Here is a 14289-nt window from a genome sequence, read left to right on the forward strand (position 1 = left end):
AGAGAGAAGTGATTTGCCCTCAGTCACAGGGTTTCCTGGCCTGGCCCTCGGAAGTGCTGGATGGCTGATATTATTTTATACCAGAAGGTCCAGCTGGATTTCAATCCTGGTCTGAACCTGCGCACTCGGCCTCTCTGGCGTTCTGCTGAGCACAGCTTGTACATTCATGGAAAGGAGGTGTATGGTGGCCCGGGGTCTCAGTGGGACACTTTCCATGGTCCTCTACAAACTTGGGTACCACAGGGACAGTCTCTAGAAGTTCACCAATACTTTTAGGATTACTGGAACCTATGTTCTCTGCTCTGTGGCGAGACTGAATGCCAGCTTCTACGTCTGCACCACACACTTCTGCCAGGCCAGGTGCTCCCCTCCCCCAAGCCTGTGCTGTGGACAGAAGTGAAAGTCACCGCTCTGGAACGGGTTGGGGGAGCAGGCTCCGGGCTGGGTCAGGTGCTGATAACTGCACACATCTTATCACAGTGCCCCTTAGTGCGCGTCCCAGAAATAAAAGCCCCTGGGTACCCAGGGGACAGTCTGAAATACCCATGTCCAGGAAGGTTCAAGATCAAGGTTCCCTGGAGTTCTGCTAGGAGGGGGTGGGCTAAGGCACGGGGTGCCATGTGGGGCCACCAGATCATTTTCCTGCCGTGGCTGCCTGCTCACTCACAGGCCACCTTACGGGCAAGCTCCCCAGAGTCCTGGACAATTTCTGCTGAGATGACCGAGGACGTTTGCCAGTCAAGAAGGTGGACGGCTTAGTCTTTCGAGCTGAAACAGAGATTGCCAAGCTTCTCCTAAAGTACAAAAATATAACTGCAGGCCAGACAAGAGTGAAGATGGGATCAGAGACTCATAAAATTAATGGCCAGAAATGCCACAGCAATATTTTCAGCCCTGCATTTCTCTAGCCCCAGATCATAAATATGCCATTAAAGAAACAAAAATATAAAGTCAGACCTGAGAACAGGGCTGTCTGCTCATCCCACCAAACTCAGACCTGGGGACACATTTGACTTTTTTTTTTTCTTTTTATCAAACCAAGGAGGGGTTGGTTCGATGGGTCCAGGGTGCTTTCTCAGCCCCAGAGCTACTCAGATGAGTAAGATTTTCAGGTTAGAATTATTGATAGGATGTAAGTGCAGTTTTCCAGGAAGAAAGTGCCATTTAAAGTAGATTTCTCAAGAATTCAGAGACATCTTTGCAGCACCCTCTGTGTCATATTTATGAGTCAAATAGTGGAAGAAGGCAAAGCACTGCCCTCGAAGTGGATTCACACGTGCCCTCCAGGGAACGAACAAACAAATAAGAGAAAGAATGGGTGAATGGGTTCAAATTCCACCAGCACGGCTATTATAGCCATAATAGACACACGGATGTTTATTGATCACCTACTATAGGCCAGGTGCTGTCCTAAGGCAGGTACATACTGCACACTTGCTCTTTGAAGCTGTGTGCCTGGCCTTTCTATGGAACAGGGTAGACCACTTCAGCCACACGGACAGCAACCATGGAGCCAGTGCCTGCCTTGGGGGAGCACCACCTGCTAGGAGCGAGGACCCTCCCGCCCCAGGCCAGATCCTGTTGGCAGAACAGTCTGAGATCTGGGTCGCACAGAAGTGGTTCCTGATCTAAGCGCACGGGAGGCGCCTCGGGTTCTGCTGATCAAATTGAATAATGCTGCCTCCATTTTCCTGCAAATGACCTAAATCACTTTTCTTTATGACTGAATGATAGTATTAGTCTAAGGGAAATAAGCCAGACTTGGAAGGTCAAGGGTTGTATATTTCCTCTCCTATGTGGAAGCTAGAAAGGAAAAAGGAGGGAAAGCGTGTTGGGGGGCTTCTCATGCAAATAGTAGGGCCCCAGGAGTCAGGAATGAGGGGAGGGGAAAGGGGCCGTACTGGGGAGTGAAATTGACCAAATTATGTTAACTGCATATCGAATGGGCCACAGTGAGTCCCGCTGTTATGCATACTTGTAATGCTCCAATAAAACTGAAAAAGTTAAATGAAAAATGAAAAAATTGAAAAATGCTGCACCTGAGAGGAAAAAGTTGTAGAGACCCACTGCCCAGCACAATGACTGTACTGAGTAGCAATGTCGTAGGCATTTGAAAATTGTTAGGAAAAAAGGCTTTAAGTGTTCTCATTTAAAAAAAAAAAGTTAGAGTCAACACATAACATTAATGCTTTTGATGTGACGGTTGTGTATCCTGTAGACACACCAAAGCATCATGTTGGAATCATAAATACGCACAGTTTTATGGGTCAAATTAAAATAGATGATTTAAAAATTAACAAGATAAAGCAGGAACTAGAACAAATCTATCTATACCACCACAAAGACAGAGAAGGTGGTATAATCATTTTTCTATTTAATCAAAGAGAAAGAGCAATAAGATATAATACTGTGAAGAGAAAGAAAGATGGGAAAGGAAAATTTGAGACGTTTCCAAAAAATAATAAAAAAATGTATATGACTCCTCCTCTCCATCGTCAGCTTTCAGTTTAGAATTAAGTATCAAAGCAGTTTGTATCAAATGCCAAATGAATAGCTAGATCCTCCTTGTCCAATATGGTAGCCGCTAGCCCCACATGAGTCTGGCTAGTCCAATGTGAAGACTTAGTACTAAACAAAGAATATAAAATTTCTCACTTAATGTTTTATAGATTGTACATTGACAAATATTAACACTTTCTCATTGTTTGGGTTAAAGAAAATACATAATTTGATTTAAAAAGTTGAACTGGGCAGGGTGGCAAATGCCTATAATCCCAGCAACTCCACACCCACACCCACAACCTAGTGTATTCTAGTATGTATATTGAATCAGAGTGCAGAAAAATTATAAATACTAACTTTTATGCAGCTTTTTTTCACTAACAACATAAAGGAGTCACCTTTACATTGCAAAAGAGATATACATCAATATTTTTCATGACTACATAGAATTTCACCAGCATGATGTATTACTATGCATTTAGGTCACCTTCTATCTTTGGAAATTTATCTTTTTACAAGTTTTTGCTATGACAAAACACATTACAATATACTTGCATATATATCCATCAGGAGACATTTCTAGTTTTTTAAGGCTTTTGGTATCTGCAGGTGATTCCCAATAAGAACATTTGAATCAACAGGCTTAAGTACCAACATTGTATAAAAATGTGCATTTTTCAATTCTAATACCCACAGGAAACTTTTATTAATATTACAGTGTTTCAATTTCAACGGAAGTAAAATTCGTTTTTTCAAATACTTCTTATGCATTTGTATTTAAAAAAAATTTTTTTAGTTGTCAGTGGACTTTTATTTTATTTATTAATATGTGGTGCTGAGAATTGAACCTAGTGCCTCACACATGCTGCACAAGCACTCTACCACTGAGCTATAGCCCCAGCCCCTGCATTTGTATTTTTAAAAAATTTATTTGACAGAGTTCTTTATATACCAAGAAGAGTAAGCATGCATCTTATATTGAAGTATTTTTCCAAGTTTACTGCACATCGTTTGGTGGGATACTTTTTGACAGAGTCAGATCTATCCTTGCTTTTTATTCATACTCATTTATTCGCTATCAGTATTTTTAAAACCTTTGTGATCTCAAGATCTCTTAGTATTCAGCTGAATATTTCCCTAGTAAGTTTCCCACGTTTATGATATTACTTTAAGATCCTTCTAGAACTTATTGTGGTTTCGTGTATTCGGTAGACATTCGTTTAACGCTCCTCCCCAGCACTCATCGTGTCCCATCATCATCCCCTGAAAAGTGCCTCATCCAAAACATAGTTTATCTAGAACCTTCTCTGAGCAGACAGCAGGGACTTTGTGTACTGTTGAGAAGGACCAGCGTACAGATGTTAGTACAGATGTTAGAAGGTGCTAAATGCCGTGGGCAGGGAGGGGCTGGGCTGGTTCTCCAGGCGGTCAGAGAGGCTCCCTCTGCAATTGTGGCACTGGGCAGAGACTTAAGGGAAGTGAGAGGTCACCTACGCTTCCAGGAAAGAGCTCTCAGCAAAGAAAACAGCAGGTGTCGGGCCCCAAAGTGGGGTGTTCAAGAGCAGCAAAGAGGCTGCTCTCTCAGGGCGATACCAGGAATTAGGGGTCAGAAGGATGGTAGGAGGAGGGAGGTCACATATTCCCTGCTGAGTCACAGGAAGGGCTCTGGGTTTGGCGCTGGGTGAGGTTAGCGGATTGTGTTTCCCAGAGATGGCCCTGCAGGCTAGGCGACCACCAGGAGGTAGTCCCTCAACCTGTTTGAATCTGGCAGGTCTGGTGACTGTGACTGCATTGGCCAAGAGAAGAATGGCAGAAATGTCGTGTGGGGAGCATCCTGAAGTGTGTGGAGTCTTCTGCCTCCTGCCTCTTTGGAGCCAGTCTCAAGAGGAAAAGTGCAGCGACCCGAGATGCCATTGTACAGAGAGACTCCAGCTGCAGAGAGAGAGCCCTGCAAGATGAGATCACCAGGGAGGAGAGCAAGAGAGGCCAAAAAGCCCCAAGACGTCAGATATGTGAATGGAAGGGGACCCTCCAGCCCAGCCAGCTCCCAACTGCCCAGGTTTCTGGCCCATGGGGCGGGTGGAGGAGCAGGAGGCCTCGGGGCCTTGGGCCAGGGAAGCAGAGGCAGACGTGGCGAGAAATGATTCAGCTCAGGGTACAGGTCGCAGGACATGTAAATGGGATTTGCTGTTGGATTAGATGTGGGTCAAGAAAGAAAGGAACTAGAGAGGGCTCACAGTGGTGGAGCAAGTCTGTGGGATGGACTTTCCAGAGATGTGAGCAAACTGCAGAGGAGCAGAGATGGAGGCTGACCGGGGTGGACCTCCGAGTCTGTGGCCAGGAGGGAAGTCAGGAGGGGACGGAAGTCGGTTTGATCTGTGCCGCAGTGGTCACATTGGAGAGCAGGGGCATGGCAATATGGGGACAGAAGAAAGATCCCCCTCCCAAAAAGGAGTAAGAGAACACTGTTCTGGAAGCTCAGGAGAAAGGAGTCCCTAGAGAGAAAGTGCAAGTGACTGTCACACCGACGGAAGGATCGAGTCCCATGAGGGTGGACGAGTGGTTATGACTGTCCTCATTCTCGATCTTACTGTTTAGAATAGGGGCTTTTCTCATCTATGAAATCCACACGTGTGTATGTGTGAGTGAGCACAGACTTTCACATTTTCTCTTTTCTCCTGTTGATTTGTGTGACCATCTGGACCGAGGCCACCATTGGACCCAACTTGACAAGATCAGCTCTGCACACCCCCCCGTCTTCCTTTCTCAAAGATGTTCTGGTCATTCCTACATCTGAAATTCACTGGGCATTCTAGGTTGGAATTTTGATCAAGTCCTCTCCCTTCCCAAGTCCGGAGGAATTTTAATTTTGTTTTTCACATGGAGTTTGCTGAGAGTCGATACAGAGTCCTTCCGCAGGGGATGTGTTTCCATTTAGATGTGTTACAGCCCTAAGTAGATTTATTTAATTTTTTTCCATGTGAGTCTTGTGTGTTTCCTCTTAAACTCTTTGTTAGGTATTTCCACTTTGGTAACTTTTGGGAATCAAATCCCCCTTTGTATTTTCTTACTATTTTTTTTTTTTTGCCATAAGAAATCTACTTATAAATAAAGAATTCTCCAATTATTTCTAATAATGTTAGGGTGATATAAACACATCTCAATACCTTGGTCATTTTTGTGGGAATGGGGTCTCAGCTACGGATTACGCCGTCCTGATTTCTGCTAGTAAAACCACTCCTAGTTGGGAGGACGGGATTTCATATCAGTATGTCATAAAATTTCCCAAAGAACTCTATGATTTCCAGGTGCTCTGAGAGTGACTCTAGCCACACATCTCATAATGTCCCAGAGAGTCCCAGTTTCAAACATCTTTTTTTCCCCTTTGTTAACCCATGAGTCAGACCATATGTCTTTTGATCTTTGCTTCAGAAAATATTGTCACGGTATTCAAAAACAGGGACAGCCCAGGCAAAGTCAGAACATCTGGGATGGTTTTCCTCGGAGACCTTAATGTTCCCCAGCATTCTTCCAGGTTATGCATGCCTGGAAAACACGTGCGTGGGAACACACACACACACACACACATTCACACTGCAGCCTCCTGGAGAAAAGGGATTAATTCAGACAAGACCACATGTGCTGGGGCTGGGGATGTGGCTCAAGCGGTAGCCCGCTTGCCTGGCATGCGTGCGGCCCGGGTTCGATCCTCAGCACCACATACAAACAAAGATGTTGTGTCCGCCAAGAACTAAAAAATAAATATTAAAAAATTCTTAAAAAAAAAAAAAGACCACATGTGCTGTTGGGATGCAGCCTAGACTAGAGGTGGCGTGGGAGCTTTCAGAGTTAGGCCAGGTTTGAAACCCACATCTAACTGTGTGCTCTTGGGAAGCTCATTTAACCTCACAGAGCCTCCATTCTTCATGTATCAAAGAAGCGTAGAACATCTACCTTGCAGGGACTCAGGAAATGTCCATAGAATGCCCCAAGGGATGGCTCAAGTCCTTAAGAGAATTCCTCCCGGTGCAGCGTGCAGGCCCGTAATCGCAGCTGCTCAGAGGCTGTGGCAGGAGGATTGCCAGTTCAAAGCCAGCCTCAGCAACTTAGCAAGGCCCTGTCTCAAAAAGTAAAAAGGGCTGGGCATGTGGCTCATGGATTAAGTACCCCTGGATTCACTCCCTGGTACCAAAAAAAAAAAAAAGAATTCCCGTGTCTCACACTCACATCAGCTGTAGAAACAAAGCCACCCCCAAAGAAGAAGTCAGGCAATGGTGGTGGCCCTCTCCCAATTCTCCCCTTGTGCCTCTGTCTGTCTTTGTAGCCCACCAACAGCTATCTCATCCACATCCAACAAGCCAGCCTCCACCCAGAGGTGGCCAAGGGAGACGCTTTTGATTTTTATTGTCACCACCAACCACCACCCCTCCTGTTAACATCCCAGGCCTCCTCTGGGGGATGCCTGGCTGCATAGTTTCAGGACCTGAAGTCAAATGGACGAGTCTGACCTTCACTGGAGGTCCCAGAACTAAGCATGGCTCATCGCTCTCTCCCTCCTCGCTGGAATTGTTAAATAAGTGACATCCCAACATGGGGACGCTTGTGGCCACACGTGTCCAGCCGTGGCCCAGATGATTGCCACATTTCCATTCCTGTCGGAACAGTGTTCTCGCTGCCTGGCCTTTAGACTCTGTGCTTACTGTTGTAAACTAGGACATTCCCCCTGTGTTGTTCTGAAAGATGGCCTCTCCACTGATCCCAGCAACAGCTGCAACAGCAGCACTGCCCGATACAACCAGATTCGGGGAGGGAAGACAGAAAAGGGGGTTCACCCTATGTAAAAAGCTTTCTCTCTTACTATGACCAACCTCTGGGGCTTTGGGGAGAGATGAGACGCATCACTAAACAGGACATGGCAGTCAGGTTGAAATCGTGCACCTCCATGAGAGAGAGAGGAATTGGGATGCTTTTCAGTTTGCAAATTTGTCATCAAAGGGAGCCAGAGGACGGAGGGGCAGGAGAGAGTGGTAAATATCAGTGTATCCAACTATCAACCCAAACACACCCTCTTGATGGGTGTTTGGTAGAACTCAGAAGTATTGCAGTTTTCAGGGTGTGGAGAAGCATCATCTCTTTCTCTCTTGACCGTCTCTCTCTGCACCTTGGCTGTGGCAAAGCTGCCTCAGAGCAGTTTACAAGTTATCCGAATGTCATCCTACTTAACATGTCCCGTGGTCTGCTGGCTGATGGTAGTTTAAGCAGGATCTAATTGGTAACATATTGTCGATTGAATTAAGTGCCATATGATAGAGATTTAAACCAGGGTAATTTTTCCATAAAGAAAAATCTGTCAACAGACTACGGCAGAGGAACAGCAATAAATCAAATTGTCATGTTTATTAGTTATTGCCAGAGTCTTGTTGTCTTGTATTCATTAAACACCCCCATTTTTAGCACAGATAAAAGCTATAAAGAGGGATATTTGTGCAAGATGCTTTTTAATAGGTTTATATTTGTGCACAAACACCTGCTTCTATTTTAATCAGGAGAAAAATGGTGCTATTTCACTTTCAAAGGAATGCGCGCTTGGATTGTTTTCTGGATGAGGGATAATGTTTTTAGCTATTTCCAAAGCTATGTTTTAAAACTCTCAGAATCAACTCACTAATAAAGACAAGAATTAAAAAAAAAAATGAGAGAACACCATTTGCTTCTCAGATTTGCAAAACTTTTGAAAACAGACAGGGATGGAAGAGCAGTCATCACAGTCTGATTTGAAATGTCTAAAACTCAGGAAGAAAGCAAATTTTCTTCTACGAGAATGGCTTAACAAATTACGGATTGTCCGCACCAGAGAGCGCAAAGGAGCTATTTGAAAGAACAAATAAGGTCACGCTTAGTAGTCTGTCATTAAGAACCAACATCCTTTGTAACTTTTCCTGTCCTTTTAATTTACCTTTCCTGAAAGTAGCCCCCCAAGTTTTTTTCCTTGTGATAAATCAGAGATGATATAGCAGCATTTGATATGTGAAGCCTTATTGGACTCTCCTAAAACACCATGCTGAAGAGGTTATACCCACTGGACAGATAAAGAAACTGAAGTGCAGAAAATAAAAGTATGACCCCAGGGTTCCTGTAGCTGTCAACCTCGGGAGAAAGACAGGAAGGCCTCTGAACGGTGGTGTAGAAATAAAGGTTTATAAGCCACATTTTATTAATTTGATTATTTTTGCAGTTCTGGGGGTCAAGCCAAGGGCCTTGTGCATGCTGGAGCCATATTCTACCACTGAGCTACACCCCCAGCTCAAATGAAGGATCCATAGATTGGAGCCCAGCACTCAGCTCCATACCATCCTTTCTTGTCATTGCAATTTTGAACTCATTTCTTGAATTCTTTGGGACTTGGTTTCCTCATCTGTCATGTTTCATTACTGCTTGATTCATTTTCTAGTGGAAAGGTGTGGGGGCTCAGAGCACAGGATCTGGAAGGATTCAGATCCCCATGATGCCATCTCCGAGCTCTGCACCCACTGGACATCGACCGACCTTCTCTCTAGGACAGGCACAATCGCAATGGCTCCATGCAATTAAATGATAGGGTGCAGGTGAAACACTTTGCACCGCACTTCATCCTCGAGAGGTAAACCCCTCGTTAGGTTCTGTCCTTAGGACGCTGTGGTCATATGGGTGCCTTCTCTAGGTTCCTGAGCACCTGGGCATGAAAAATACCATGAGCACCTGTACTCAAGCCCAGAGCTCTGTGCTCGCTCCTCCTAGGTGGACCTCACAAAGAGGGGCTTCCTGGCTCCCTTCTCAGCCTCCTGTTCACTAGCTCCCTGCAGCAAAGGGCTGCAGTATCGTGGCTCCGGCCTTGAGTTCCCCCTAAACCCATTCTGCATGCCTCACCTCCCCCTTCCCACCTTTCCCAGCCTCCTACCATTTTCCTTCGAGTCTCATGGTTTAATTGCATGAAAGGTGCTCCGCGGCTGCTCCTGATAGCTGCTGAGCCTTATCGGGTCCTTTCAATGGGCCAGGCGCTCTTCTGAGCACTTTGCCCGTATGAATGCAATTAGCCCTTGTTGGAGAGGTACACATTTATTGTACCCATTTCACAGAGGCAAGAATTCTGATGCGGAGAGGCATGGGGACTCGCCTAAAGCCATCCTGTTAGAGTTGGGATTTGAGTCTAGCAAATAAGAAATGCATTTTTTTTCCATTTTCAAAAGGCAGATTACATAAAAACATGCCTGATACAACCAAACAGTAACTGCAGGTAACACCCAAGGGAGCGGCCGTTGCCAGGAGCAAAAGCAAAACCCTGAGAATGTTGTTTGTGTGACTTTCACTGCCAGCATTGCTCCCTGGGCGACCTCCACAGCCCTAAGAGAAGGAAGGTGCCCTGTGGTTCCAAGAATTCCTAAAGTTAGCCTAAGGAACATTTGCTGCTTTTGACAAAAGCTGAGACAATAATTTTTTTAAACTGAAAGAATGAGTTGATCCACACCTTGTTAATGTGGACGTTCGGTTTTTAGCTGTTCTTATTGCAATTTCCGGCTTCCCACTACCTGAACCAACCCTGTCTCCCAGGATTTCCATCCCCGCTTTGGATAAAAGGGATTGTGAAATGCATATCTAAGCACGATTGCACTTTTACAATTGTAAGACTTGAATGACAAGATTCAAGTTACATATAGAAAAAAATTATATATAGAAAAAAAATCCTTTGTCATTCTATTAGTCTTCTTTGGTTTCAAAAATAGGGTCATTGTGCCATTTTATATCATGCTATTCACATACCTTGTGTGTCTATACGTGCTGTGTGGATGTATATACGTCTGAGTGTGTGGCACGTGTGTGTAACACACGCACATATGCTGTGTGTAAGTAGATGATGTGTGTGTGTGCGCGCACACACACACACACACACACACACACACACACCATGTGCTGTCCAAGTAACAAGAGCGATAGCTCCACCAGCCCCGGTGGTGAGAAGCTCCCACGTTCTGAGCCACATCTGCAGGAGCCGTGGTGACCTAGGCAACACACCACCCTCTCCCCTTCCTGTAACCAGGCCTTTCTGAGATCACTGAGGCCATTTGTAGGTCCAGCCTGCAGTCACACCATGAGTTCTTTTTTTTGAGGTACAGCTAATGGCCTCCGTGAGGTTCAGACACACTTTCCCTAGGGGCCAAGGACCCAGCCAGCGTCACCAATATACATCGGAGCACATTTGCACCCGGGCTGTGTTTTCCTTGCATGTGGATCCTGTGACCTTCCTCGGTCACCCTCCACCTGGGTCATCTCAGCCTGCTCAGCCGTTCACCCAGGGCTGATGTCCCTGTGGAGCACTTGGGAATGCTCCCTGCTGCCCAGGCCTGGCTCCCGAGAGTCCCACTTGCAGGGCCCGGAGGGCACCCATGGCGGCCCAGAGGGGCCACACGCTGTCCTTCCCCACCTTACCTCTGAGCTCTCACAAGCCTTTTCTTTCTGTCCCAAACAAATGGCTGGTCTTCTTGCTTCTGGGTGGCGTGGCGCTCGCTCCTTGCTGCAGCGTCTGAGTGGCACTTTCTGTACAAACAGGAAGAGTGTGTGTGGTCACCACCCGAGCGTGCAGGTGTCGATAGAGGATGTGGAGGCCAACCACGCACCAGGCCCCCAAGCGGCCTCCCTCCCCTGCAGCAGGCCCAGGTCGACCAGAAGCTGGAAGCAGAGCCCGGGGTTGCTCCCTGGGGACACCTGACAAGACGGAGCAAGGCGGCCGTGGGGCCCAGGGGCGGGCTGGGATTCCTTAACGACACCCTTATCATCAGGTGGCTGCCAACTCGTCACAGCCCTCTGGATCCCCAAATTGTCGGGACACCCAGGAGACCAGGACCAAAGGCTCCTCCTGCTCCTTGATGGGCCAGAGGTTTTCTAGAACTTTCTAGGAAAGGAGAAAAAAACGCTAGTGAGGGAATCCAATGCCCCAAGGCCGCTGTCCTTGAAGGGCTTCCACCTCACAGCGCCCACTCCCGAGTCAGCCCGCACCTTCCCCTCCACTCCTCCTCTGCAGTCCGGGGGCTACCTGCCAAGCCCAAGTCCACCTACGCCCACGGCTCTGCTGTTCTCTCGGCATGTCCCCCAGCACCTGGGGTTCCACCACACTTTGAGATCCCTGTCTGTGGGTCACCTGCGCTGTCCCCTACCTGGCCTGGGGACTCCCTGCTGGCTCCTCCCCCCTCGCCCTTTCCTCCCCACCCCCCTACCCCGCCTTCTGCTCCTGGGCTCCTTCAGGCTTCCCAGGAAATCCGTCTCACGTGGGCATTTCCATCCCAGTCCTAATCTAGATCTCCTTCTGGACATAACTAGAAACTTCTCCACCCCGTTCTACACACCACCACGGGGAGGTGACCCCAGGATTGGCCACACCAGGTCCCGACGAGGGGAAAGCCCTGTCTCCTACACCCAAACCAGAGGGGGAGCCGCCTGCGCTCCTGGGTTTCTGGAAGGCGCTCACTCTTCCATCGCCAAACCCTGTCAGTCCAACCTCTGAAACTCCTTTCCCTCCTCCTCCTTCCGAGGGTCAGACCTCCCCAGCAGCGCCCCTCACCCGGGCCTGAGCCCCAAAGGCCAAGGGTGCCCAGGGTGTGCAGGACAAGTCCCGAGGTATGGGGAGAAAAGGTTTGAGTTCCTCTCAACCACACTTATTTTTGTTGTTGTTCGCATTTTATTGGGGTGATAGTCACATCCTATAAAATGAGCCATCTTCAAGTGTACAGTCCTGTGGCACTGAGTACTCTCCCTGTATGACCGTGTCCTCCACCTACTTCCAAGACTCAGTTTTCAGGTTTCTGTTGGTACTGGAGATTGAATAGTTGCTGAGGCTGTCTTTGAACTCATGATCCTCTCGTCTCAGCCTCTCCAGCCGCTGGGATCACAGGTGTGTGCCGCCACGCCTGGCTTCAGGTTTATTTATTTATTTGGGTACTGGGGATTGAACACCAGGACACTCAGCCACATCCCCAGCCCTGTTTTGTATTTTATTTAGAGCCAGGGTCTCACTGAGTTGCTTAGGGCCTTGCTTTTGCTGAGGCTGGCTTTGAACCCACGTTCCTCCGGCCTCAGCCTCCCTAGCAGCTGGGATCACAGACGTGGGCCACCATGCCTGGCTTTCACGCTTGTTTCTACGTCATCTTTTCAGTGTTTACTTTCTGTGTACATTAACGCACATCAAGGGCACGCGCGGTTGTGTGGTACGGCATCTGTCAGTAGTCATGCATCTGCTGAGAATGTGTCATAAAGACTTTTTTTTTTTTTTTTTACTGAAGAGGGAACAGGAGCAGAAATGTGACCTCCACCTGCTCTCACGTGACAAGCTGCAGAGTGTCTTCCAAACTGCCCCCAAATTATCTTTGGACAAGACTACAGACACGACAGCGGTACAGACCCCGACCCCACTCCCAGGTCCTGACCCTTCAGCGGCTCCCTCTCACCCAGGTTCCATGGCTGGACAGAGGGGGCACTGTGCGCTGGCCCCAGGCCTCTCCCCAGCCTCTGTCCACTGTCCCTACCGCGTCCTCCCCGGGCCCCACAACACCTGGTTCCCGCAAGTGCAGGCTCAGCCTGGACGGTGCCCAGTGCTCCCTCGGGGAGGACTCTGGGTCCATCGGCTACATGGCAGATACCATGATGTTGGAAATCCTTCCCTGTTGACCCTCCCTGAGAGGGATTCATCCCCTGTGTGGGCTTTCCCTGAAGCCATCGCCATGTTGGGTGGCGCTGCAGGTGATTTGGTGGGGAGGAGGGTGGGGTTCGCCATTAAAAGGACCTGGGTTTGAATCCTGGGTTTGAGTGGTTCTGGGACCTATAAGAAAGAGGTGGAGCCTGATAGGAAACGATTAGGGACAGACGCCGCCCTTGGGAGAGAATAATTCTGTCTTCTGGGACTGAATCGGTTGCTGTGAGAGCAAGTTGTTATATAGCTGGTTTGGTTTTTCCCAGACTAGCTCTCTTTCCCTCTCCATTTTCTCTGTCTCTCTCTCTCTCATGAGCATGAACTCCTACCATGGAATGCTATCTCCCAGTCAGGACCTCTCAGAAGATGACACCAGTGGCTTTGCTCTTCAATCTCCAGAACCAGGAGCTAAATGAACTTTTTTTTCTTTATAAAGTTTCTCGCCTCAGGAATTTTGTTATGGCAACACAAAAACGATGAATCCCCATCCTTGCCATTGAGTGGCTTCAGAAACCAAATGACATGGTGTGTGTACAGAATGTAGCCCGTGTTCAGAAAGTGGCAGGGATTAACATGAATATTTATTTGCTTATGTTACCGTTCTGTAAACTTCTTGTAGAATTCATACATTTTATACCCAGGAGAGCTACCCCCCAGTAAGGCAGAATGTCTTCATCACAAAAAAAAAAAGTGTGAATTATTTAGTGTTCAATTGTAACAAAGTGCAGACAATGCATGCTCTGTCACCATGCCCGTCAATGTCCCTTCTGCTCGCCGCCCCACCCGCCACACTTAATGATAATCACTGATAGACTTGTGACTCTTCTCCTGAGACTGCGGGCCCTGTGGGGCGGGGAGGCGCTGCTCTGCCAGGCCTATCTCTGCAGGTCCCTGGCACCTAGTGGACCCTCGATGACTATGGGTTGAGCAAATCAAAGAATGAGGAGGTTGTTAGACTGCAGTTGGGTAAAGCCGATTTTGAGCCGGAATTCTGCCACATCGTCACTGTGTGACCTGAAGTCATTTGAAACATTCCTGAGCTTCAGTTTCCAAATCTGTAAGCGGGGGAA

General features: G+C 47.6%; 1 protein-coding gene across 3 annotated transcripts in view; it reads right to left on the reverse strand.

Moving 5' to 3' along the window:
• Aff3 (ALF transcription elongation factor 3) overlaps positions 1–11058 on the reverse strand; it is a 534054-nt gene extending 522996 nt beyond the window's left edge. For all 3 annotated transcript variants that reach the window (XM_046440319.2, XM_058578305.1, XM_058578304.1), the window contains exon 1: positions 10966–11058. The gene's annotated coding sequence lies outside the window, so the exon portion shown is untranslated. The remainder of the gene's footprint in view (positions 1–10965) is intronic.
• Positions 11059–14289: the final 3231 nt, after the last annotated feature.

The sequence above is a fragment of the Marmota monax genome, unplaced genomic scaffold (genome assembly GCF_021218885.2).
Source record: "Marmota monax isolate L192 unplaced genomic scaffold, Marmota_monax_Labrador192_F-V1.1 WCK01_AAM20220418_F8-fsc00210, whole genome shotgun sequence".
NCBI lineage: Eukaryota > Metazoa > Chordata > Mammalia > Rodentia > Sciuridae > Marmota > Marmota monax.